Raw genomic sequence first — 26024 nt, 5'->3', positions numbered from 1 at the left:
TTTTAACATGGCAGCCACTCTATAAATAGGAGTCCATGAAGGCGATCACTTACCTGAAGCCCCTGATTGTGCCTGCTTTTCCTCTCTCAACTTAACTAGTCCTCTCTAGCCATCCTAAGCTGAACTACTCCAGCTAAACAAAACTGCTGAATGAGGAAGGAAACAGAAAACACGTGGGAAAGAGAATTGAAGATCAACTAGAAAGTATGCAGAAGCAAGGACATTAGGAGCAGCAATCAGATATGTTATGCACCAAGAGAGAACACATTTAGAAAATCATGAGCATTTCTGTATATTTAATGACAAGGGGCTATGTTTTGATATTTTGCATATAGGTATCAACAAAGCAGAGTGTTCTCTTAAAATGCACTTGTGGGATTTATGACAGTGATCTATATTATCCACTTTAGAATATAAAATAATATATTTTAAATACAGCAAAACTTTCAAGTTATTTAACACAAATACCTTAAATTTGTTTCCCACACTGATTAAGCTAAGTTTTCCTGCTTTTTGTTTTGTATCTTTGTTGTTATTTGTGGATGATTCAAATAATTCCCATATAAACTCATCCCTGGATTCACATGTTAAAGATTCAAGAGACATATGCAAAACATCATTATTTTTCTCTAAAAACTGGGTCTAAGAAACAAATCAAATCGAATGTTTTAGTCCATCTTATGATAAATGTCCCTTACTTAATTCATCACTCTCTAAAAGAACCCTCTCTTTGATAACAAAAATGTTCTATATCTGTACTGTCCAAAACAGTCACTAGTCAATATGGATATTTAGCACCTGAAGTGTGACTCATGTACTAAGGAACTGAATTTTTAATTTTATTTAAACTTAAATAGCCAGCTAGAAGCTATCGCATTGTACATAGAGTGTTATACTCACTGTCTCACAGCACACTGCCCCTGCAAAGTGCCTGATAAGGAAGCCTTCGTTGTCTCTCAGATCTCTATGTACTTCCAGCTTAGACTCCCTAGGGATCTGAAAACATACATAAGTTATTAAGTTATGAAAAATACATCACTTAGGTATCCTTTACACAATGTCTGAGGTGTAAAATACTTAAAATTATAAAGGAATTTTTTCATAATTATGGTGCTTTCTAAAATTTTCATAATTATGGTGCTTTCTAAGCATCTGGATATACCGTAGAGTATTAGTGAATTCTAGCAAATTTTTGGTGATAATCTCTAGGGGGAAAAATAGGTGTAAGACAAAAATACAAACAAATGAAAAAAAAAAAAACAGAGACAAAACAAAACCCAATCATTAGAAGTACATGCAAGACATAGTTGGCATTTTATAAATTTAACTGCCTATTTATATATTTCAAAAGCAGCGGTTTTTGACTTCGGTACTTGTTAGAATCACCCAAAGAACTTTTAAAATCCACCAAAGCCCATAGTATTTAATCAGATGATTTCCAGAAACAACCAGGTAATAAATACCTGAGATCAGTACAGGGACTCTCCCACCATACATCCTAACATGTTTACATGAACTTATTTCCAAAAAATTAAATCATTTTAAGATTGTACCATCTGAATATGGTATCTCATATTTGAATCATTTCAAGTTTCCAAAACACTTTCACACACACAATCATATCTGACCCATAAAATAACCTAAAGTAAAGGGGAAAAAATCTCATTTAAAAATAAAAAATAAAGGCTGGGGTTGTGGCTCAGCAGTAGAGCGCTTGCCTAGTATATGTGGGGCCCTGGGTTCAATCCTCAGCACCACATTAAAAGTAAATAAAGAAATAAAGGTTTTGTGTCCAACAACAACAACAACAACAAAATAAATAAATAAATAAGAGTGGGAACTTTATAGGCTTAATCAAGTTCTGAGAGCTCACAGAACACAGGCTTTTCTCCATACAAAGCAACAGACCAGAAGTCAGGGAGAAGGCTCTGTTGCCAACTGCCTCATCTGCCTCAAACTTACCACTTCCTCACATGTATGAAAGCATATCACTTAACTTCTCCCTGTTTGTCTGCTTGTTGTAGCACAAATAGACTAATAGGACAAAATGAGATAATTCAAACAAAAACACTCAAAGGGCACGGTGGTGCACTCCTGTAATCCTAGCAACTCAAGAGGCTGAGGCAGGAGGATCACAAGTTTGAGGTATAAACTTTCTAGCCAGAGAAGAGATTCTTGACCCATATAAAGCAATATCATATATATATATATATATATATATATATATATATATATATATATATATATATATATAAAATGTCCATCTATAGAACATGCTGTGCTAGATATGAAGAGTTACTTCAAACCTTACATAATTTATGATTCTAATGGTCTATTAATATCTGATATCTGGTGCGCCTTTTCAAAGATTTCTCTTCCCTCCAGTGTCTCAACTTAAGAACGGCAAACTCACAGTGAGTCGGAAATGGTCCTTGTGCCTCTGGTGAACTGCAGGTGTAAAGTGCTGGTCACTTGGCTGGGGAAGGCGATTCTCTTCATCTAAAATACCCAGTAGTCCAACTAATTTCGCTTCAATTAAATCTATTTCAAAAAATGAAAACAGTCAGGGTAAAAACAACAACACTTTAAAGATAACATGAAAATTTTCAAATTTCAAGGACTGGTTGGAAACAATGGAACAGATGATTCTGAAAGCATTAAGACTATTGAGAGCAAATGCATCTTTATTTCAAATCTGGCCATTTGTTAGAAGGTCACATCGTACTTTTAATATGTGTTTTAGAAAATAACTCAATAAAGAACATGAAAAATGTAATAACAGTGTAAACAAGGATAAGAGGGGAACAAGAAATCCTCCCTTTTCTAGATGACATCTACATTCAGAATTAAGTAAAAGTACAGAAGCTTTGGCATGAAGAGCTTTCAATACTAGTTTTAGAAACTGATTTTAATGTTTTCAAGCAAAACTTTTCAGGAATGGCACATTTTTACGCTCCTTTACTTCATGCTGTTTGAATTTTCTGTCTGTCCAGAACAGCTATAAAATGCAATCTGCTTGAGTAGAGTATATAAAGACTGTTGAATGGGACAGAGCTCCAAGACACAGAAGATAAATTAAGATTCTAACTGCCTTGATCAGAACATAATACTTCTTGGGTAATTAGCAGTTGTAAAGGAGGGACATGTTTTAACGAGAGTGTTCTGATATATGTAGAAGGAGGCAGAGGTGGGCTAAAAGATTCAGAAGGGGATGAATTCCACCCAGTCAAAGGCACAGAGGTAAGAAGGAGAGCATGTTAAGGATATTCTGAGTAGACCAGGGAACATGTGCAAGCTCCTAATATATATGATTATTTAATATAATTTAATATAAATATAAAGAGTATCCTCCTCATTATTATTCTCTGTTGACCAAGCCTAGACATGAGTTATTGACCAGATTGTCAAAAGGGGTTTTCAGAACAAGGCTTGCACAACAGCTGATTTTAAAGATGGTGTAGAAAAAAAGGATAACGGAAATCTGGCTGGGAGATTAGATGGGAAGCTTTCTTTATTGATAAAAAAAAGACAAGAAAAACAGAAACCCTTCTGCTACAGAGTATTCTCGGGATGTGACACATGGAATTTCTAAAGCCAACTTGCAACCTCTGAGTGGGTGCACAGAGCAGAATAGAACCAAGGGAACCTCTGACAATTTTCACCTGGAGCCTAGCCTAATTATGGGTTTTGTCATGTGAGACAATAAATCCCTTTGTGCCTGAACAACTGAGTCTCCTGCAAACTGGTTCACACTTTTAGGCTTTTTTAAGTAAAATCACAATAAATAGAAGAGATTTTAGAAAAAGTTTCAACAAAGCTGAATCTGATGTCTTGATAGGAAAAATAAATTGCAAGCAGTATTAAGAAAGTAAACTTCCAGGATAGGGTTCTAGTTCAGTGGTAGATCACTTGCCTAGTATGTGTGAGTCACTGGGTCCAATTCTCAGCACCTCATAGAAACAACTAAAATAAAGGTCCATCAAGAGGCTGGGGCTATAGTTCAGTGATAGAGCACTTTCCTAGTATATGTGAGGTGCTGGGTTTGATCCTTAATACCACATAAATATAAAGAAATAAAATAAAGTCGTGCTATCCATCTACAATTACAAAAAAATAAATAAATAAATAAAATTTTAAAAAGGTCCACTGACAAGTAAAAAAATAGATATTTTTTTAAAAGAAAACATCCCTCAGATACTAGTTTCAAGTCCCATGGCTACTAATGTAAATCACAAAATGCAGAAAAGTGACTAGCAAATGCACTTGCTATACTGTCACACATTTCCCAAAAATAGAATAAAAAATACATACCTATACAGTCCTGATTATCCACATAATATACTTCATTAACACCTAAACCTTCTTTTTGATAGAGTTCTTGCTCCTAGAAATGAAATAATCATAAATACATAAACAAAGTGCAATATGAACTGTAGTTAATTTCTGTGTCATTTCTAATCATAACCTTTACTAATTAAAATGCAAAAGTTTAAACCAACTATTATAACCTTAAATGGTTTTCCAAAGACAGAACAATTTTCTGGAAGGGAGGGATGTACTCTACTACTGAGCTATATTCCAAACCCTTTTAATTTATTTTGAGGCAGGGTTTCTCTAAGCTTCAGAGACTGGCTTTGAACCTATGATTCTCTTGCCCCAGTCTCCTGAGCAACTGTGATCATAGGCATGCACCATAACACCCTGCTAAGACAAAATAAATTTTGAATATTTGCAGACAGACATTAAAGGTAATAACAATTAACTGGAAATGAATTATAATTACCTATACAGGAATACAATATATACAAGGTAGAAAAGAAACAAAATTTGGAAAAATAATATACAAATAAAAATTGAGTTCCTAGATATAAATTTAGTGACTTTTTGAAAAAAAATTAAAGGATTTTATTAGATGGGTATGTTATTCAATAAGTTTAAGTTTGTATGTTCTAACATTTTCTCATCAATGTTTAAATATTTTCATTCATGTATTGTCCAAGAAATGCTGGAGGGCACTCTTCACTTGAACCCAATCTGAATTTGAAATTCACATTTATATTTACAGGATTATTATAAAAATAAACATAAATCAATACAGTGTCTCCCCATTATGCAGTTCCTATTTCTAGATAAAGCTTCTTGCTGGGTGGTGTGGAAGGAAGGATTAGTGTATATTAAATGGGAGTCAAGCACATAAAATTTCATGTGGTAATGGAAAAACTAATGCAGTTTGGTAAAACGTTTTCAGAACTATCTTACCTGATTCATCTGTGTGTTTATGGTCAAAATTGGTTTAACTACAACATATAACTAACTCATACAAAAGCTGGAATGTGTGGAATGAAATCCCACAGAGACAAAAAAGATAATAAAATTGTGGGAAAGGACAGATGGGATGGCAATAGGAAATAAAATACTGCATACTTCAGCCCAAATACAGTAGAGGACAGAACTTAGAAAATATAAGTGTTAATATAAAGAAACTAAAGGGTTGTGGGCCAGCAGCCAGGAAAGGAGGCTCAGGTCTGCAGAAGTTACAAACATGCTCTGGGAATTGGTTTCTTCATCTGTAAAATAAAAAACTGGACTATATGACCTGTTGGTCCCTTTATCTTTTTTCAGAAAAACATATCTCTAATAGTACAAAGGAAGGAATGTCAAGGGTTTTGGTAGAAAATATTATAGAATTCAGCTTTAAAGGAAAAAATAATGAACCTAATCACAACTCAACTATTCCAAAGCTGCTTTTATTTTTACTACACACTAAAGAATTATAAAGAAACTTTCCTAGCTATGGGTGGTATTCTGAGTGTCTCCTATGCCCACTGTTATTTGCTATAAGCAATGGAAAGAAGTTTCTTACTGGACCAGAGATGGTGGCCAACCAAAGGCAGGCTATTCACAGGCAACAGGCAGGCCACAAATTAACATGGAATGAAAAGTATTGTCCAGAGGCAAATGGATATATGGAATCTACTGACCCAGCACCTTTGCCACTCCCTACAGAGGGGGCAACAGAGCAAGCAGAAGCTTGGGGGAAAGGGCAAAAAAGGTCATGCTCAGAGATGAGAGAAAAAGGTTGTATAGCAGTGAAAGAATTAAAGACATAAATAATCAGAAAAGAGAGGGGAAAAACGCAAAATAAAACAAGCAGAACTTCTGAGGAGATACCTATTCATTTTTTACCAGTCCCTAAACTTTGGGTGAACCATAACATCTGCTGGGCTTCCCTGATTCCCGGACCCCCTTTCATTATACTCCAGCAATTGGGAAACTACAGCATGTCTCTCTTCCTTGAAATTTAAAATAGCTTAATTTGGATCTTAAATTATAAAAATGATTACCTCCTTCAGAATCCTTTTATTAAAAAATTGTTGAAGTTTTTCATTACAATTTTTGATTCAAAATTGTTATGTTAAAAGTACTCTGAAAATTAAGAGCCAGCACGAAGAATCATCATCAATTCAAGTTCATATAAATTTATCCCATAAAATAAAACATTATTGTATCAACAGATCAATTGAAAATTGGGCTTTAAAATATATTCAATTGTTTTATACTCCCAAAGTCTTCTTATTTTAAGACAAATTGTATTAGACACTATAATTGTCAATTAAAAATACGTTGCTCTAATTGGACAAAAAATTGTTTGGCAGGTCGAATAAACTATATAGTAAAATAACAAAATGTAAGCCATTTGTAACATAATTTTTAAAAATGGGTATTTAAGAAATTCAATGCCCAAAAATGATATAAAAGAAGGTGATTTCTAAGACTTTTTTATCTATAAAATTACAGTTATCAAAAATACTATAAATATTGATTCACTTCTGAAATTATATTACATAATATCTAAGATCTACAGGGTTATAAAATTTTATGATTCTGTGTATGTGTGTATTATGCTAAAACTGGTATAGACTAGTGTGCAAACAAATGTATAAAGATTGTGAAATCTTAAGTCAGTGATGGGGGTTATCTATCTTTGAACAAAAGGTAGTGTTTCATTATAAATTTTAAAATACTTATTATATCACATAAAAACAAAAGAAAGACTCTGAGCCTCTCAAAATGTAAATATTTATCTTCTGTAGGCAAAGGCATACAAATCACAAAGAGAAACAAACCAATCCCTCAAGCCAGAAGAAACATCTGATATCAATAAAGCCCAGTACAAAACCCATCAGATTTACTTCAAGATTTTAATAACACAGTCATTCAAAACACAGCAGTTTTCAGATCATATTCAGTAACCCATTTAATTTCTGGTTGAACTATTCCACAGTGATTCACAATAAGTTATTTTGTTATCTTATTCATTTGATGGAAAATGATCTGGAAATAATTATTTGTTGACAATTAACACTAGCAAGGAATTTTTACAGTCATGAGGTTAATCTATATCTTAGGTCAACATTTACTCGGCTCTACATGTTCAACCATGGTTTTAGTGACTTTATTATCTACATTAGTCACATTATCTGAATTAGTAGCACTGAAGAGTTTTCACCTTTATTTGAGTTGTATTCATTTCAGCAGAGACATTTAAACTATGGTGTTTTTTTTTTAAATATTTTGTTTTCACTTGTAGTTGGACACAATACCTTTATTTTATTTATTTATTTTTATGTGGTGCTGAAGATCAAACCCAGTGCCTCACACATACTAGGTGAAAGTTCTACCACTGAGCCACAACCCCAGCCCCTAAACTTTGGTGGATTTAATCAACATGTTTTAATTTTGTCATTACGACTTAAAAGAATCTTCCCCTTTTTGTAAACTATCAACTTTCTGTACAAATCATATTATAAAACGCAAGTTTGAACATACAATTGAAAAATATATCAAATGAAAAGTATTGCAGGAGAGAAAGGTTTTTAAAAAAAAAAAAATATATATATATATATATATATATATATATATATATATATATATATTCATATTCTTATATGTTCAAAGAAATATCAAACAAAAATAAACTCACAAAAGAATTGTACTTACCAAAACCAGCAATATCTAGAACTCCAATAAAATAGAATGAAGTTTCAAAAGAAAAACACTGATTAACTCTCTTTACCACATGATCAAAAAGATGGCTATAGACAGTCTTTGCATTGTTTGCTTGCTCCACTTTCAAGGGGACCCTGCAAAAAAAGACTATACCAGTGAAAATTCCTTATGGGAACATATTGTGTAAAAAATGCCAAATACCCAAAGTTAAATGTACCTAAACATATTCACTGTGAATAACAAATAGTAACCAACGGTCATATGTGAATAGGCAGAGATAAACAGGGCTACAGAGAGAGCTGTAAAAGAAGAACTAAAGGAACCGTCTAAAATTAGATTTAAAAATCTCCTACTGATTAAAAAAACTTCAGGCCCCTGACACAGGCTTGAAAAATCATTTTAACTTTAATTTACATTTCACTTTACATGATGAGTATATAAAAATTACTCAGAGGAATAATCTTCCTTTTGACTTTCTTAAATGTGAAAGAAACTGTTTAATTCAGAATAACTTTGAAGTCTGGTAATTTATTTACCTTGTTCAAGAAATATATTTAGTTACTCCTTAAAATTTGAACTGTCCAACTCTACCATATAAGTGACTACATGATATAACAGTATTAGATATTGCACATACAGATACATGGCCTATGTTCTTAAGAAATTACATTTTTTATATTCAATTAATTTTTTATTAGCTACACATGACAGTACAATGATCTTGACAATTCATACATTTGAATCAGATTTGGTATCATTTCTCATTTTCCTGATTGTACAGGTTGCAGAATCACATTGGTCATACAGATGTAGATATATATAGATATATAGATATATAGATATAATGTTATTTTATTCTGCTGCCCTTCCTATCCCCCCTTCCCCTCCCCTCCCCTCCTGTCACTTCTCTCTACCCAATCTAATGTGACACACTCCTTTTTTTTCTCTCCTCACATCCTCATACATGTACTCTGTATCATGATGAGGGTCTCCTTCCATCTTCCATGCAATTCCCCTTCTCCATCCTTTTCCCTCCCACCTCTCTTCCCTATTTAGTGGTAATTTCTCATGCTCTTCCTCCCTATCCCATTTTGAGTCACTTTGCTGAATTCATTTAATAGTTCTAGAAGTTTAGATCATTTTATATTTTTTTTTTATCTCAAGGTTTATGTGTCGTGTGTGTGTGTGTGTGTGTGTGTGTGTAGTAGAGATTGTACCCGGGGGCACTTAACCACTAAGCCACATCCCCAAAGCTTCTAATTTTTAAAAAATGTATTTGATTTTTTAATTTTTAAATATTTATTCATTTATTATTTTTATACAGAGTCCCACTGTTGTGTAAAGCCCAGCAATATTGCTGATTCTGGCCTCAAATATGCAATTCTCTTTCTTCATTTTCCTAAGCCTCTAGGATTATAGATGTGCTCCACCATGTGCACTGGTACTGATGCTTCTCTACAGATGTCTGCTGCAAGTTATTTACACATCTGCCTTGGCAGTGATAAACTTTTTTGACAATTACTCTACCATTATATACTTAGTTTATTTCTATTCTCATTTTTAAGAGCTTTTAAAATTTTTTAGATATACATGACATATTACAGGTATTCTGGCATATTATGTATACATTCAGCATAACTTATATTAATTAACATTGCATTTTTCTGGTTGTATATTATATGGTGATTCACTGTGGTGTGTTCACATATGAACATAGAAATAGTATGTCCAATTCATTTTACTGTCTGTCATAGTCCTATTACCCTCTATTTCTTTCATTTCCCTTGGTCTTATCCAATAAACTTCTATTCTTCCCCTTCCTCCTTCTTGTCTGTTAGAATTGGCATATCAGAGAGAATATTCAAACATTGCTTTTGGGAATTGTCTTATTTCCCTTATCATTATACTCTCCAGATCCATCCATTTACTGGCAAAGTCATTCTTTTTATGGCTTAGTAATATTCCATTATCTATTAAATACCATATTTTCTTCATTTATTTATCTGATGAGGTGACCTAGGTTGGTACTCTAGCTTACATATTTTGAATAGAGCTACTATAAATATTGATGTGGCTGTACCACCAACAATATGCTGATTTTAAGTCCACTGGATTTATGGTGAAGAGTGAGATAATCGGGTCAAATTAGGCTTCCTTTTCAAATTATTTAAAGAATCTCCATATGGCTTTCCATAGGGCTTTCAACAATTTGCAGTCCCACCAGCATAGTATTATTTTAATTTTCCTCCATATCCTCACCAGAATTTATGTTTTTTTAAATTTTTATTTGTATTATTGATAATTACGCTTCTGACTGAAGTGAATTGGATTCTTAGTGTAGATTTAATTTGCATTCTCTAACTGCTAGAGATGATTATATATATCTTCTTTAAAGTGTCTTGGCAGTAATTTGAATAACTTTAAGAGTAACACTGTAACCTTGTTATACATTTTATTGCTCATTAATATCTACTTCCTAACAGTACTCACTCTACTTAGTGATACATTCTCCTCATGATTTCTCAGGGTCACATTACTGTTCCATTAGGGCGAGTCACAACCTTTGTCTCCATTTTTCAGATAAGTCCAATCATTCTTCTTTGTCAGAACAGGAGAGACAAATTCCTTTTAACACATGTTCGGTTATAAGTGACCCTAGAAAGTGTGGAGCTGTACAGCTTGTGCTACCCTGCAAGTATCTCTGTTGTTTTTTTCACAATGCATAATCCATCTTCTTTCAGTCCTGGTAACAAGTTCTCCAAAATACCTTTTCAGAGATGCCTTGGAGATCTCCAAGCACTAAATTTCAAAAACTTTGTGTTATTGTAGAATCTGCTCCCTCCCATGCTCTGGCACTCTTAAATACAGAAAACTTATTATTACATGAAGAATTCTTTTCATGTCTAATATATACTATTGGACTTTAGGCAAAAAACTTATGGAATTGGGGAATCTTAGGCACCTTCAGGTAACTGAAATCTACTGGGATATTTTTTCAACAAAATTTCTGCATGGGATAAAGGTAAATATTCTTCTTTCAAGAAACACACTCATCACCATGAATTTCAAGTTTTTCTTTCTACCCCAGGAGCTGTAGTGGGTTTTCATCTATTCACATTGTATAGCCTAGAGTGGGCTAATTCATTGCCTGTAGCTTCTCTAGTTTTATTTATGCATGGAAGTAACTTTCTATTTCAATAATTAACAAAAACTCTTGGCAATTGAAATATTTTTTTAATTTAGGATTTTTGTGTTTAAAAAAAGCAGAATCAAAGGTGAATTTATTTGTTGAATTGAACTCTCTTGAAACACATTTTCTATTTTTTCATATATTTAGGATATCTAGTCTGACAAATAATTGACATGTAAGAAAAACTCTTTAGCATTCTGTATTGCCAAATATCCAGAGGACTTAACGATTTGAAGATTTGGATCAAACCTTTAGGTAAACAGCCAAGAACTGCTGAGGTGCTTGCAGAAGGCAGAAGGAATACAGAATGAGTAATATAAGAAGGTAGTCATAAATGCCAACTTCATCTTCATGAGGCATTACAGAAACAAGTATTATAATTGCCATTGACATTTTTTCCTATTCCATTAAGAATGTGTTTGGGCATAATTACACATACATTAAGAGGAAATTATATTTCTCTCCTTTATTCATCATGTAATGTAATATTGCCTGAATTAACATCATTAATGTTTTCTTTCTTTTTTTTATTCTGGGGAAATAACTAATGCACTCAGTTGTAAAAAAAATACTTATGTTAAGCGTAATTATGACCTTTTTATTGTGTTTACTTGGAGTTTGAGTATGATTCCAAGAGTCATATTTAGATATCAAGTTGACAGGGGTAGACTTGTAATGGTCACAAGCACTGTGATACCTTTTTTTTTGGGGGGGGGGGTTCAGCCTCTTGGACTGGGTTACTACTGGTTCATCTGCTCTAGAGGCTACAGATGACTATTGTGGACTATCCATCTCTGGTCATGTGAGCCAACCTAATAATCCCCAGTTGTATCATTATACTTTTTATTTATTCTGTTCCTCTAGAAAAACCTTGACTAATATACCTCTCAAAAATTTTGTGACAGGATTACACTAAGTTGCTGGAAAACCTTACTAATTTGCTGAGGATGGCTTTAACTGTCAGATACTGCCCTCTCACCCTCTGACTTTCTAGAATCATGGACAGGGTATTCCTGGAAAACTGGGGCTTTAATTGATCAGCCTGTCAGTTTTTCTTCTTCTCGGCAGATAGCAAAATGGAAAAGGTTACACACACACACACTCTAAATAAGTACAATAAAACCTTCATTGGAAATCAAGAAAAAATAAGCATTTTAAACCTAAAATCCTGCCATTTATAGCAAGACCGGTTCAATTTAACCTGTCCCATTGTAGTTGGCTTATCCATCACAAAAGAAAGAAAAGGACTGTCTCCTGTGAACAAGTTAAATTACAACAAGTCTTTTAATTAGATTGATACTTTTTTGAAGATTATGGAACATTCCTTAACTACAAAAACTCTACCAGCATATTCATTCAGATCACGAAAGACATCTGAATGTTGAGAAGTGGACCCCAATCCCATGAGACTCCTTCAGGAAATATGCCCATGTTTTCCAAGATTTTGTCATCCTGCTTCCAATGTCTGGATTCAGACAATTGGGGAACAGGATAGGAAACATCTCCACTATTATGGCCTATTTACCAGTTCTTTCTCATAAAAATCACATGAGTTCCTGTTTTTGTTGTTGTTGTTATTGTTTTTCTTTGTTTCTTGTTTTTTGTTTTGTTTGTTTTTTTCACATAAGGAGCATACAAATTTAAAATCTTTGATCTTCAGTGACTGGATTGAAATTATGTGTGGAAAATATTTATTGGTGAGAAAGTTCAATTCTGAAAACCATCAGTCAAAGTTTGGGTGAAAGGAGTGGCCAGAAGTATTTCAGAGATGAAAATATTTCTCATGAAAGGAAAAAAAGTAGATTTTCTCTACATTGTTGTAAACTACTTTTCTTCACTACAGAAAATTCATTTAAGTTACAACAAAGAAATTTTTTGTTTTAGTTCCAGAGGCATTCATATATTTAATTTAAGAAAAGTACATCTTTACTTTTTAAGAATCACTACTTCTGAATATTTCTTGTTTTAAACTCTATGTTCATTCCCAATAATTTTAAATTAGTAAATAATAGCTCCAGAATTAATAGATCAGTTGGGAAAATTTTACAGTTCTAGAAATTATCATGTATTAATGAACAAAGATTTCTATCATAATAGGACATGAGCTATAGTCACATAAGTGTGCCAGTGGTTGTTTCCAATATTACTCTGCCAAGCCATAAAAAATGTATTTTTATTTGATTAAAATTTTAGATTTATTTTACAATGTTTATCTTTCTTGGCATTACTTGAATATTTTTTAAATCACAAAATTCAGTGAATGTATAGTAAAGAAATGATTAAGAAAAATTCTGATGTTAAATTCTAGTAAATTTCTCAATGGGTGTGCCTTAGTAAAGAAGAACTCTAAGCTAATAGATCAGCTGGAAGAAGATTGAAATTTCAAAAATTGTCAGGAATCAAGATGCATTGTTCTCTGAAAGAATCTGTACATTGTCACCAAATTAATGGGCCTGAGGTTGTGTATGGTTATATTACTAAGGAAATTCATTAAAAATATTTTATTGTATTACAAATTTGTTTTCTGCTATTTTTATGCTTCTTCACATCTTTGAATGTATTTAAAAACAGAGGTTTTTCACATTAAGATAATATCTATGTTATACTTAAGAGGAAGAGAATGTCACTCAGAAGATTTTGAAATAATTTTAAGAATGCAGTACCTGTAACTTTTATGTAAATACACACTACACATTTTATTTGAAGTTACTATTCAAAGTTAGACTATATCAGTAGAGAGTTGAAGAACAGAACATTTTAGGGATTTGAAACCATTTGTAAGATAAGATAGCATAATCCTGGGTATTCAACACTATTTTTTAAAAATCAATACTTTAAGAAAAACACAAGTAGATCAATTAATAATATTCATCTTAGAATCATTATATTGGATCTTTCCTGGTAACAAAATCTACTACAGAAAAGCAAAATGTAAATAATATGATGAACTGTTGGGGGGCACCATTGGTATGTTATGATGGATACCCAACGAATTACTCGAGGTCACTTGACTTTGGAAAATGAAGCCCACACAAAAGGTTTTCATCCAGAGGTTGCTTGTTAACCACTGTCTGATAATGGAGGAATTAGTTTTCTTTTGGAGATACCCTCACTATCTAATGAAAGAAAGCTGCTGTCAGACTTCAGATGCAACACTAAGGTTACAGTCTCCTGAGAGATGATCTAAAGCTCATCTCATATAACCTCATCTTGAAAACCTCAGCTCCAAATCTGAGTTGAAAAGGAAGGAGGCAAAGGAAATTCCTAGATAGGTGCTTTAGGAAAGCATTTTAGAGGCCAACTCTTTTTTTTTTTAATTTTTTATTGTTGGCTGTTCAAAACATTACATAGTTCTTGATATATCATATTTCACAATTTGATTCAAGTGGGTTATGAGCTCCCATTTTTACCCCATATACAGATTGCAGAATCACATCAGTTACACATCCATTGATTTACATATTGCCATACTAGTGTCTGTTGTATTCTGCTGCCTTTCCTATCCTCTACTATCCCCCCTCCCCTCCCCTCCCCTCCCCTCCCCTCTTCTCTCTCTGCTCCCTCTACTGACATTCGTTTGTCCCCCTTATATTATTTTTCCCCTTCCCCTCACTTCCTCTTGTATGTACTTTTGTATAACTCTGAGGGTCTCCTTCCATTTCCATGCATTTTCCCTTCTCTCTCCCTTTCCCTCCCACCTCTCATCCCTGTTTAATGTTAATCTTCTTCTCATGCTCTTCGACCCTACTCTGTTCTTAGTTACTCTCCTTATATCAAAGAAGACATTTGGCATTTGTTTTTTAGGGATTGGCTAGCTTCACTTAGCATAATCTGCTCTAATGCCATCCATTTCCCTGTAAATTCTATGATTTTGTCATTTTTTAATGCAGAGTAATACTCCATTGTGTATAAATGCCACATTTTTTTTATCCATTCATCCATTGAAGGGCATCTAGGTTGGTTCCACAGTCTAGCTATTGTGAATTGTGCTGCTATGAACATCGATGTAGCAGTGTCCCTGTAGCATGCTCTTTTTAGGACTTTAGGGAATAGACCGAGAAGGGGAATAGCTGGGTCAAATGGTGGCTCCATTCCCAGCTTTCCAAGAAATCTCCATACTGCTTTCCAAATTGGCTGCACCAATCTGCAGTCCCACCAGCAATGTACAAGTGTACCCTTTTCCCCACATCCTCGCCAGCACTTGTTGTTGTTTGACTTCATAATGGAGGCCAACTCTTAAAACATATCCAGGACACAGGTGTTTTTTCCCAATATAGTATAGACCTTCTTTGAATTTTTATAGAATTATTACTTAGTAAAAATGTTATAGTATTACTTTTATTTCATATTATTGTAATAATTTGTAACCTCAAAAATATTATCTTAAATGAATGCTTTTCCAGCATAAATATTCACAAGTAATAATAATTAAAATTTAGAGTTTTCAAGCTTTCCATTGTTTTTTTAATTTAAAACATTTAAAATACTCTTTTAGCAATTTGTAAGCTAATAGCATCATCTAATAAAATGTTCAAAAGTAATGCTTGATTCCAAGAAATATAATCTTAATATATATGTTTCAGGTATGTCTACTTAAAACACTCAGAGTAAAAACACTCACTCAATATTAATGAATATCCCTCCCAGACAAATTTAATTTTTGAATTTTTTGTGAGAAAAAAATATAAAAAGTCAACTGGAATGTTTTATCTTAGGAAAAAAAATAAAACAAGGGTGTTAGGGCAGTAGATAAGAAAGAAATAACAAATAAAATGTAGGGAGGGAGGGAGGGTGAGAAGAAGGAAGGAAGGAAGGAAGAAAGGAAGGAAGGAAGGAAGGAAGGAAGGAAGGAAGGAAGAAAAAGGGAGAATTTATTACTAATGGATTTGCCTCTGTTGGGCATGAAGGCAGGCTAACACACCTTCTTTCTGAGTGAGCCATTTTCTCTTCATGGTTGTAAGTTCTACTTGCACAATTATCTATGAGTCATTAATTAGTCCCTAATTATAGTCCCTTACCCTATTCTTTCACCCACATTATATGTCCAGCAGATATATTGTCATTATGAACCACAATTGTGCTTGGAGATAATTTCTCAGCTATGGTAGAGTTCAGTTTAAACACAAGAAGGTAGTGTGGAACTTTGGATGTGAGTCACCCAGGACTGACTTAATCTCTTTTCAGCTAACTTTGGCTGAGAAATATCAGGGAAGCTCATGAATGGCAATGGGCATGTTCACCTTTACTAAACACTATTGTAAAGACATTGTGTAACTTGAGCTGGTCAGAATTAATTCACAGAGTCTGTTTTTTGTAGAAAACATACATTTCCAACTTGCAGAAATTCACCACCTACAAGGGGAAGGGTCATGGTATTAGAAAAATTGAGAAAAAAATATGGATCCCTCAGCACTAGTATTCCTCTGATAAACAAGTCTATTTTTATAGTAATATCAGCCACAATTTATTTTTCTTTTAATATATATCAGCACACCTCTTTACATGGATTATCTTGATTTATTCTGAGCAGAGCTTTGTTGCAATAAGATCCAATTATTGTGTTGTAAATTATGTAGAGTTTTCCTGATCATGTATTCAAATATAAGGATAGAAAATGTTATGTCTGTTCCATAATTCCATTCTGTCACCTTCAGCTATAATTGCATAGAATTTAGTGTTTTCAAGGATATATTTATTATTGGTTTTGTTGAGGTTAAATTAGTTAAAATTTATGTAAATAATAAAAAATGCAGATAAAGGAACAAAATATCCACAAGGTATTTGCTTTAACATAAAATATTAGTCCTATCTTACATATGAAAAAATATTTTACGAAATATAAAAAAATTGTTTTAAAATGAGTGACAAAGTTGCTTTAGAGCAGTTTCATCAGAAGCTGACCTTTTTTAAAATTTAGTTTGCATAACTTTTATTATTTGAGTGTCAGCATTTATCAGCTCTACATAACTGATTGTGCCATAGCCTTTGACCACAATCATGTGGTCACACAAAAGGATGGCATCAGTTGTCCACATCATACCTGTGAATAGTGAAATGATGGACTACATCATTTACACACAATACAGAATCTCAAAGCAGCTGATAAGCAGCAAAATTGTGCTAATGACCTTTTGTTCTAGGAAGATTCTTAGAGAAAACCTGGAGCTATAAAGAGACACAGATTGCTGTTTTTGTCCATGAAAGAGAATTATCGTGTATGCACTTGAAAAAACTATAAGGCTCACAAATGAGACATCTCTGAAAGCCATCAGGGAAAAAAGAGGCTTCTATATATATAACTTATGAGCAGAAATAAACAGTGGTCAGTGGGAAACAGATCGGGCTTGGTCGTTTTGGGTGAAGCCACAGTGTACAGAAGGAGGTTGCTAGAAATGGACATGATGAAAACCTATGAGAAGAGAAATTTCCATGGGATGGAATTTATGGATTTAAATTTGAAGTTGTCTAACCAGAAGCCACTGGAGCTGATGGTTATGGCTGGAAACACATTCAGGATACAGGTGGTACAGATGGCAAGTCCCCTCATGATATTTTTCAGGAAGTTAAAAATTTTGCCTCTAAAGTTACCTGGAATATCCTTTGTTCTTCAAATATGTTAAGATATTATATTAAAAGTCCCATGATGAAGAGCATGAAGATGTGTGTTAGAGCCAAGTGGGTGATGGGGAAGTCAGTAAGTCTGGGCTTGGGCCCACGTGGGCAGCTCAATGTGAAGGCAAAGCAAATCTCTGTTGGCTGAGATTCCAATTCCAGCTTGGGATAGAAGGCATTACTTATGCAATATAATTGAAAGGTTGGTTCATTTTCATGGGGATTCTGGAAACAAATACAGGAACATTTGATAGCAATAGCATTTTCATTGTCATGATTCCAGTCAATATACCACTCTTTATAATAGCTAGAATCATCAATTACTAAAACAACAAAGATCTTTCTAAACAAGACAGGGTCTTATTCTTCATGTTATTTTAAAGTTAAAAGCTGCTGTGTGGCTCCATAGTTGATCACTGACCTGGCATGAATAAAGCCATTTTCCATACCAAGTACTTCAAGGAGGAGGGTAAGAAAGAAAAAAAAAATAAGTAAAAAATAAGTTTTATCTCAAGCAGAGAAATAATTTCATATACTCCTGTTCACCTCATGAAAGTACTCAGATGTTATCCTTGTCTTGAGCCTATACACACCATGTTTTTCTTTGTAGTGTAAATTTTGTTACTTAATGTTGAGCTTTTGTTTGCTTTTCAATCTTCCCTGCATTTTTCTTAAAGGTAAGGATGCTGTCTAATTTGGTTTGGATCTGTAATATCTGAAATATTGTATCTTATATAAAAATATTTACCATAAAACTGTAGATGTAAAGTTTGGATAAGGAGAAATGGGAATCTTTCATATCCAACCACATGACATCTTAACTCAGGTCCTGCCATTTACTAGCTGGGGGAACACTGTCACCTCGCTGAACTACATAGGTCTCAGTTTATATCATGAATAAACGGGGGTTAGATTAGGACTTTTCTTCTGATATCATTGAAGTGAGTAATTAAACATGTGATTGTCATATATGTAGCATGATACAAGTTTGTAAGGAAGACAAAAAGAGAAAGAGGGAAGGTGCAGAAGCAAACTGGCCGCTCACACAAACTGCCAGCTTTATTTATCCCAATAGCTTACATTACCTACCGGCTCCATTAATAGATTAGTTTTCACTGTATCATTAGAGAGGTTACAGAATCGGCAACATTATGCCGCTTATTCCTCAGTTACATACGACAGGTGCAATGTGGAATGTTATGAGAGCTGTGTAGTTCTCAGAAACGTTCATTTAAACTCACTGTTATGTGGGAGGTTCAGGAAAAGCGGAGCTTGGGGAAACACTGTGGTTGTCTGACAAGAGAGTTTCTTTATTCCCAGGAACTCAGTGTCTGAGATAAAAGTGAAGGATGATAAGACTCTAGCACAGAGCCTCCTAATGAAGGGCATCAACACAGCAGCTAGGCATCCTGCACCTTTGCACAGAACTATTCCAAGACAACAAGTATGTCATAGCCATGAAGTTATCAGAGGCCCCAGTCTCAGATACGGCTTCCCCATTCTGTATCAACGCTCCATGCAACCAGAGAAAATGTGCTGCCCTGCGTATTTCCATCAGAACCCTTACAGAGATCTTCATTATTGTTTTACTATTGGTCTCTAATTGTAGTATGGGGGAGTAAATGTAATATATTAAATATTTTCTACTACACATAATAAATGCCTATGTAAATTGGACTTTTTTAGCAAATTTTAATTCTTGGATACTGTTAGTATCATACATTTTTTTTCTTCTCATTTTCTAATTTCTATATACCATAAATTTAAATGTTTCTGCACTTCAAATCCATTCCAAGTAAACAGGAACACCACTGCTGAGGCCTCCTAGTTATTTTTTATCTCTGGCAAGAAATGCCATAGTTTGTTTCTTTTTGTTTGTTTGTTTGTTTGTTATTTGTTTGTTTGTTAGTCTTTTGTATCAGAGAAAATAACCCCACAATTTCAATGGTGATTGGGACATCCCTTACATAAAATGTCTCATACAAATGAGTCAGTCATATCCTGAAAAAAGTTTAGTTGCTCAGAACTGGGAACTGACATCACGTCTCCTTCAGTTGATCTTTTGTGTGTATCCAGAGTTCTGTGTGTGTATGGTAAATATTATATTAAATACCAGGGCCATAACTCTGATTCTGGCATTTCACTCAATCTCTTAACTCACAACTTCAAGTTTTCGATCTGTGCAACACTGTGAATGTGTCAGGGACTTTTTTCTGAGTGTTCATATGAATAAGAAGAATGATATAATAAATAATTCAGTGGTTCATTGTACTCTCAAAGTTTATCAATATGTATTTTGAGCAAAAGGCCAAGTAATTCAGAGTCCATAACCTTGACACAGGGTTATAAAATCAAGGTAAGAAACATAGAAATTAATATAGACAGGAGGTCAAATGTGAGTAAACGTTCCCAATGAAGAGCTTCTAAGAGTTTGGAGGACAGTACAGGCAGCCAGGAGGTTACAACATGAGTGAACATTCCCAAGAGACACCATCTAACAGAGAAAGGAGGAGAGCAATCGGGCAGACAGGAGGTGACAATATGGGTGAGCATTCCAAAGGGTAAGCTTCTACAAGAATCTGGAGGAGATTACCTGAGAAATAAAAGAGGTGACATGAGGGCCAATGTTCCTCAGAGACAGCATTCAACAGAGTCAATAGTAGAGGCCCTGGACAGGCTGGAGGTGATAAATTGGTAAAAATTTCAAAGAAAAACTTCCTGTAGAGTTTGCAAGATACCACCTGAGCAGATAGGAGGTAGCAGTGCAGGTAAATGTTCTCAAGAGACAGAGGCCAGCATAACCTAGAGGACAGCCCCTAAGCAAGCAGTAAGTGACATGTTGGTGAATATTGCCAGGGGACAGCTTTCAGCTGATTGTGAATGACAGCACCTGTATGGTGACCACAGTTTCTAAAGTCAATCAGACATCTTCAGATGAATTTGATTTGCTCTAAAAAACGTGAATAGAGTAACCAAATTTTACTTGCGCCACCAGAGGATTTGACAAAAGACCAAGGTTATTTATGGACAAAGGCAGCTCACGAAATTTCACCCTTATAATTTTTTTTTTTAGATTTAATAATGAAACATTCTACTACAGAGCAATCTGCAATAGTAATTAAGGCTTCTCTCAAAAATAAGTTGGAATTTTGAATTCTCAAACTGAAAATATGGATAATTCATTTCATTACTTCAATGGGAACATGGCAGACAGAGGAAAAGACAGAGAAACATGGATGTGAGGAGACAGGGAAACAGAGATGAGATAGACAGAAGCAGTCAGAGAGAAATAGGGACAAAAGGAGAGAGAAAAATGGGAGAAAGGAAGAACGGCAGAGCCCTTCTTGCTTGCTGGGTTCCCCTTACCTTCACTCCTCCTAGAACCTCCCACCCCTGCTCACTTGGTGTCCCCTGATCTGCACCCCTCTTAACACCACCAATCCCTGCTCACTGGGCCTCTCTTACCAGCTCCTCTCTTAGTTCACACTATCCTACTCAGTGGAACAGTCCCATATCCTTCACACCTTCTATTATTTCCTTCCCCTTCTCACTGGGACCCTCTTAACATGCACCCCTCCTAACACTGCCTTCTCTTGCTCACTGGTCCCCTGTTACTTGCAGACATTCTAAAACTACCCTACCCTGCTCACTGGGACCCTCCTCACCTGCACACCTCTTAGCACCACCCATCCCTGCTCACCTTCAGCATCTGGTAACACTGCACATCAATCACTTATGCAAATGTTTTCCACTTCAACATCCCCACACATTGAGAATGCACATCTCAACTGCAGTTGATAAACTTCCAAATGCAAATGTGTTCCCCCCCAAAAAATCACCCATGTTCCTTGAGCATGTACAATTTTACTGCAGTGATGAATGCATTGTGAAAATGTACCAAATCATCACCCATGCACCTTAAGCATGCACAATTACCATCTGCCAATTATAACTCAATAAAGCTGATGGAGAATATCAAGATCACTTATATGTTGGTCCTGGTAACCTCAGTTTCAATCAGCTGTCCTTTGATAAATCCAGGATAGGAATGTACAGAAATTAAAGATGTGGTGAAGTTTCCATATGGTATTTATTTAACATATTTCAGACATGGCACACCATCAAACAGTTGCTATCTGGGGTAAACAATTCTGTAACTGGCCCAGCAGGAGCAAATGAGTCAGCATCACAATTGGTATCACCCTTTTGGAAGATTCTATCTCAATTTGTCCTATTTTAGCATCATATCTTATTCCATCCCCTCTGAGCATGCATGGTGCCAAGAGATGTGAACACACACACATACATACACACACACTCATGGGCACATGAATTTGAACCAATGCACACAGAGTCATTTACATGAACATTCACATATACTCATGACCACATGCATATGAAAACATGCACAAAGTCATACAAACATGTTTACACACACTCATGAACACATACACACACAATCATGCACATGAACAACCATACACATTGATGAATACAATCACATGAACATTTCCACACAATCATATGCAAATTCAGTCATACACACTCATGAGCACATGCACTCTATCATACCCCAGCAGAGAGAGACCAACTGAGAAACACAGAACTCAGGACATGACATTTCATTCCACCTAGCTAATCTAGTTCAGCTTTGAAGATGTGTCCTTGAGGTGACCCTAGAAGTACCCCCACCTCCACACCTCCTTTCAATGTTTGCTTGAGGAAAGCTCAGAGCTGGCAGAGAACCTTCCATGCCCTAATCAAACCCTGATCACAGGCATGACCTCTCTCCTTGAAGCACTTAGTATAAGGCTTAGAGTTTAACACCTGTGGCTCTGGAAGGACTTAGACCTAAGAGCAACTCCTTTCAAATATAACCATCCAGAAATACAAGGCACCTGAAGTCTCTGCAGCCAAAGACCTAGACACAACCACTAGCACAACTGGCCTGGTCACATCTGCACCAACCATAGCTTTGTCCTCATGCATATGAATGACTCCCAAATTTTCACCCCTTTTGACTGATGTCTTGCTGTTTATCATTTACATCACTGAAAGTGGAAATTCAGGAGAGAAAAAAAGAGTGAGTTTGGGTTCTCATTAAGATTCTAGCACTTGACCAGGCCAAGCACTGCTCTAGCCCAGGGACAAAAAACATCAGAGACATAAAATGCCATGTCCTGCGTGGCCATGTGCAACTGAACAGAGCATCTCAGCAGGTGACCCATGTACCCTAGGTTCAAAGGCCTGAAATAAATGGCACCCAGAAGCCTCTGGGAAATATAATCTTTAAGATACAATGACAACCAGAGACTGGCCTAGTTTCAAGACCATAGGTTTGAAGAAGAGAAGTTGAATGTCATGGTATTCAGTCAAGGTGAGATGATCCTGCAGCATAGAAGCAAATCACCTAGCAACCTCTGGGAGCTGTAGAAGCTTAACCACATCATCACTCTAAAAACAGACTACAAAATTTTACAGTACGAATAAACTGTTTTTGAAAAAAAATGTAGGCAACAAAGAAAGGGAGGAGGAATTAACCTCTACTCACCAAATGTAATGGGTGCTACCAGTTGGAGCATGACTTAAGATGATTGGAGAAGTCTGCGTGTTGCTTGGACACTAGATATTCAGGGATTATTCTGGCCTATTTTAAATGTGATAGTAACATTGTGGCCACTTTCAAAAGTTTTTTCAATTATGTGATTATGTGACTAAAATTTTTAAGAAAGAAGCCAGCTGCTATAGGGGCTTGATTGTGACGCTTCACACAGTGGTGTGGGCCATCTGGCAAGTCTCAGGGTCCACTGTGGTGATAGGTGCATGAGCAGTTGGTGGCTCTGCAATACAGAGTCTGCAGGAGTGCCTGGTTGACATGTGGTGTGCAGCTCCCAAGAGCTTCTGAGAGAGGACGGCACAGGAAAGATAGGTTGAAGTACCCCAAATCCCCAGGGTTCTGTAACTCAGAGGCCATCATGTGAGAGTTACTCAGGTAAGACAGACTGAATTTCCTGAAATAATGTTCATATGTTATATACGAATGAATGACCAGTGTAACTCCACATCATGTTCAACCACAAGATGGGGTCCTAATTAGAATAATTTATACTCCACAGATCAAGTACTATTCAAAAAGTTTTGCACATAAAACCGGTAATCTCCATTTACATAAAAACCATCAACTACACAATCTTATGAAATCTGTTTCATAGATGAGGACCCTGAGGCACAGAAATCACTAAGTAACTCATGGAAGACCATGTGCCTGGTGTGCTGGAAAGCTAGGCAGTCTGGTTCCAAGGTTTAAGTCCTTAAGTACCACACTAAAAGATCTTGAATTCAGCTTTTGGATTAACAATGAACATTATAGTCAACCACTAAACCTAAAAGTGTATTAATTGAAGGGATTTTAGGCCAAATCCAAACAGCTCTGTTCATAAATATTATCTTGTGGGAGGGAGGAAAACTGGGTTATTTGTTTTTGGTTAAGGGACTTAAGTAAATTTTATTTTATTATACCATGGAAATTTGTTTCTAGAGTGGACGATTTGTCCTTGTCGTTGCTCATAACCTTGTTTTGGTTTAATTAGGCTCAACAATTTTTAAGTCATTTATTTGGTACAAGTAATATTGCTCTATACACACAAGTGATAGTTTATGGTTGTAGAGAACTACCCCTCAAAGTTAAATATCTGATTTGGATAAAAAGTACTTTGTTTTTGTTTTTTTCCCCTCTAAACAAACTGCAGAATTTGGGAACATTTTTATTATCTGCTGTAAATCATGGGTGGCAGAATGATTGGATGGTTGAGAAGCGACACATCATTCAAACTGCACTATTAGTTAATGGGACTCAGGTTCCTCTTTTGTGACAGTACATACACCATGGGTGAGTGTGAGAACTAATGAAATAGTACATGTAAGCACACGGTCTGATATCTGCTGTCCTAAATGTCTGGCATTATGTCAACTGATTTTGATCCAATGTGGATTTTACAGGAGTTACTTAAGACTTGTGATCCTCTAATACTTTGTTCTGAGACTCAAGGAGAAAAAAAAAAATCAGTTACTTGTACATGTCACCCTAAGGCTACTGAAGCCACATAAATTTCCAGACTGTTTTCCACATCTTTCTTTAGTTATGGAACTTCTCTTTCCGAAAGCAGCCAGAACATTGCAAATGCAAATATGTTTGTCTCTGGGAATTGCATATTTAGAAGAAAAAGGTAGGGCTTATTAGGATTTTCATTTCTTTTCCTTTTTTCTTTGGGAAAAAAGAGTCCATGGGATTAGGAAATCTGCAGCAAAGAGACTAGTGTCTTTTTATTGTTGCATGGTTTATTTTTACTGCTTGCTACATCCATATTTTTTTTTTCCTTTCCATAAACCATTTAATAAGAGGGACCCGTTTGGTCAACAATGTACTTACTCGGCACCTAAAATAAACTGTGAGTTCTAAGTAAGCTTAAGCCTGGTCTGCTCACCCAAGGGGAAAGAAAACCATTTTCTTTCCCCTTGGATTTGCCTATCTAGTGGAACATCCCTGTGCATCTGGAATTCAGTCTCAGGAGGGAAGTGACTGACCAGCTTTAATACATGGGCGCTGTTTTGCCCTGGTCCCTCTACTCCATCAGCTACCCTCCCCTACCCCCAGGTTTAAGTCCTTTCCACAAAATGGAGTTTTGAAATCAAATACCATGGGATCCATTAGTGTGAAACCGCCAGTGTTGCCCCAAGAGCAGCCTCGTGAGCCTCCCCTGGACACCTCAAGAGCCTCCAGACCCATCGCAGACCTTCAGACACCCCTAAGCCGCCCAGGTCTGCAACTCTGACTGCGCGGAGGCCCCGCCCCCAGCCCTCTCCTCTGCCCGATGGGTACCCCGTCGCGTCAGTCAATGACCAGGGCCAGAGCGCAGACGGCCGTCACCACCCCCGCGCCACACAGAGCCCACCCTTTGGGGGCCCCTGTGTGACAGACCCATCCGCCGACGCTGCACGCGGGTCCGCAGCGCCCAGGGGCCTGGCTGTGCTGAGAAACCCCGAGCGGGTGGGGGCTCAGGTGCGGATTGGCGCCCCCGCCTCAGGTGGGCTCCAGGAGGGGCCGCGTGGAGAGCGGGCAGGGGGCGCGGGGCGGGGCACGGGCGGGGCACGGGCTGGGGGCGGGGCAGCCTCCGCCACCTGGCGCCGCCCGAGCCGGTGGAGGTCCCTGCAG

The 26024-nt window shown here is 36.0% G+C and overlaps 1 pseudogene; it reads right to left on the bottom strand.

Annotated features, from left to right (window-relative positions):
• Positions 1 to 25598, bottom strand: part of LOC124109255 (unconventional myosin-VI-like) — a 100529-nt pseudogene extending 74931 nt beyond the window's left edge.
• Positions 25599 to 26024: the final 426 nt, after the last annotated feature.

The sequence above is a fragment of the Marmota monax genome, unplaced genomic scaffold (assembly GCF_021218885.2).
Source record: "Marmota monax isolate L192 unplaced genomic scaffold, Marmota_monax_Labrador192_F-V1.1 WCK01_AAM20220418_F8-fsc00299, whole genome shotgun sequence".
NCBI classification, from domain to species: domain Eukaryota; kingdom Metazoa; phylum Chordata; class Mammalia; order Rodentia; family Sciuridae; genus Marmota; species Marmota monax.
The sequence above is the reverse complement of the archived record's forward strand: the minus strand, read 5'-3'. Positions and strand labels throughout refer to the sequence as shown.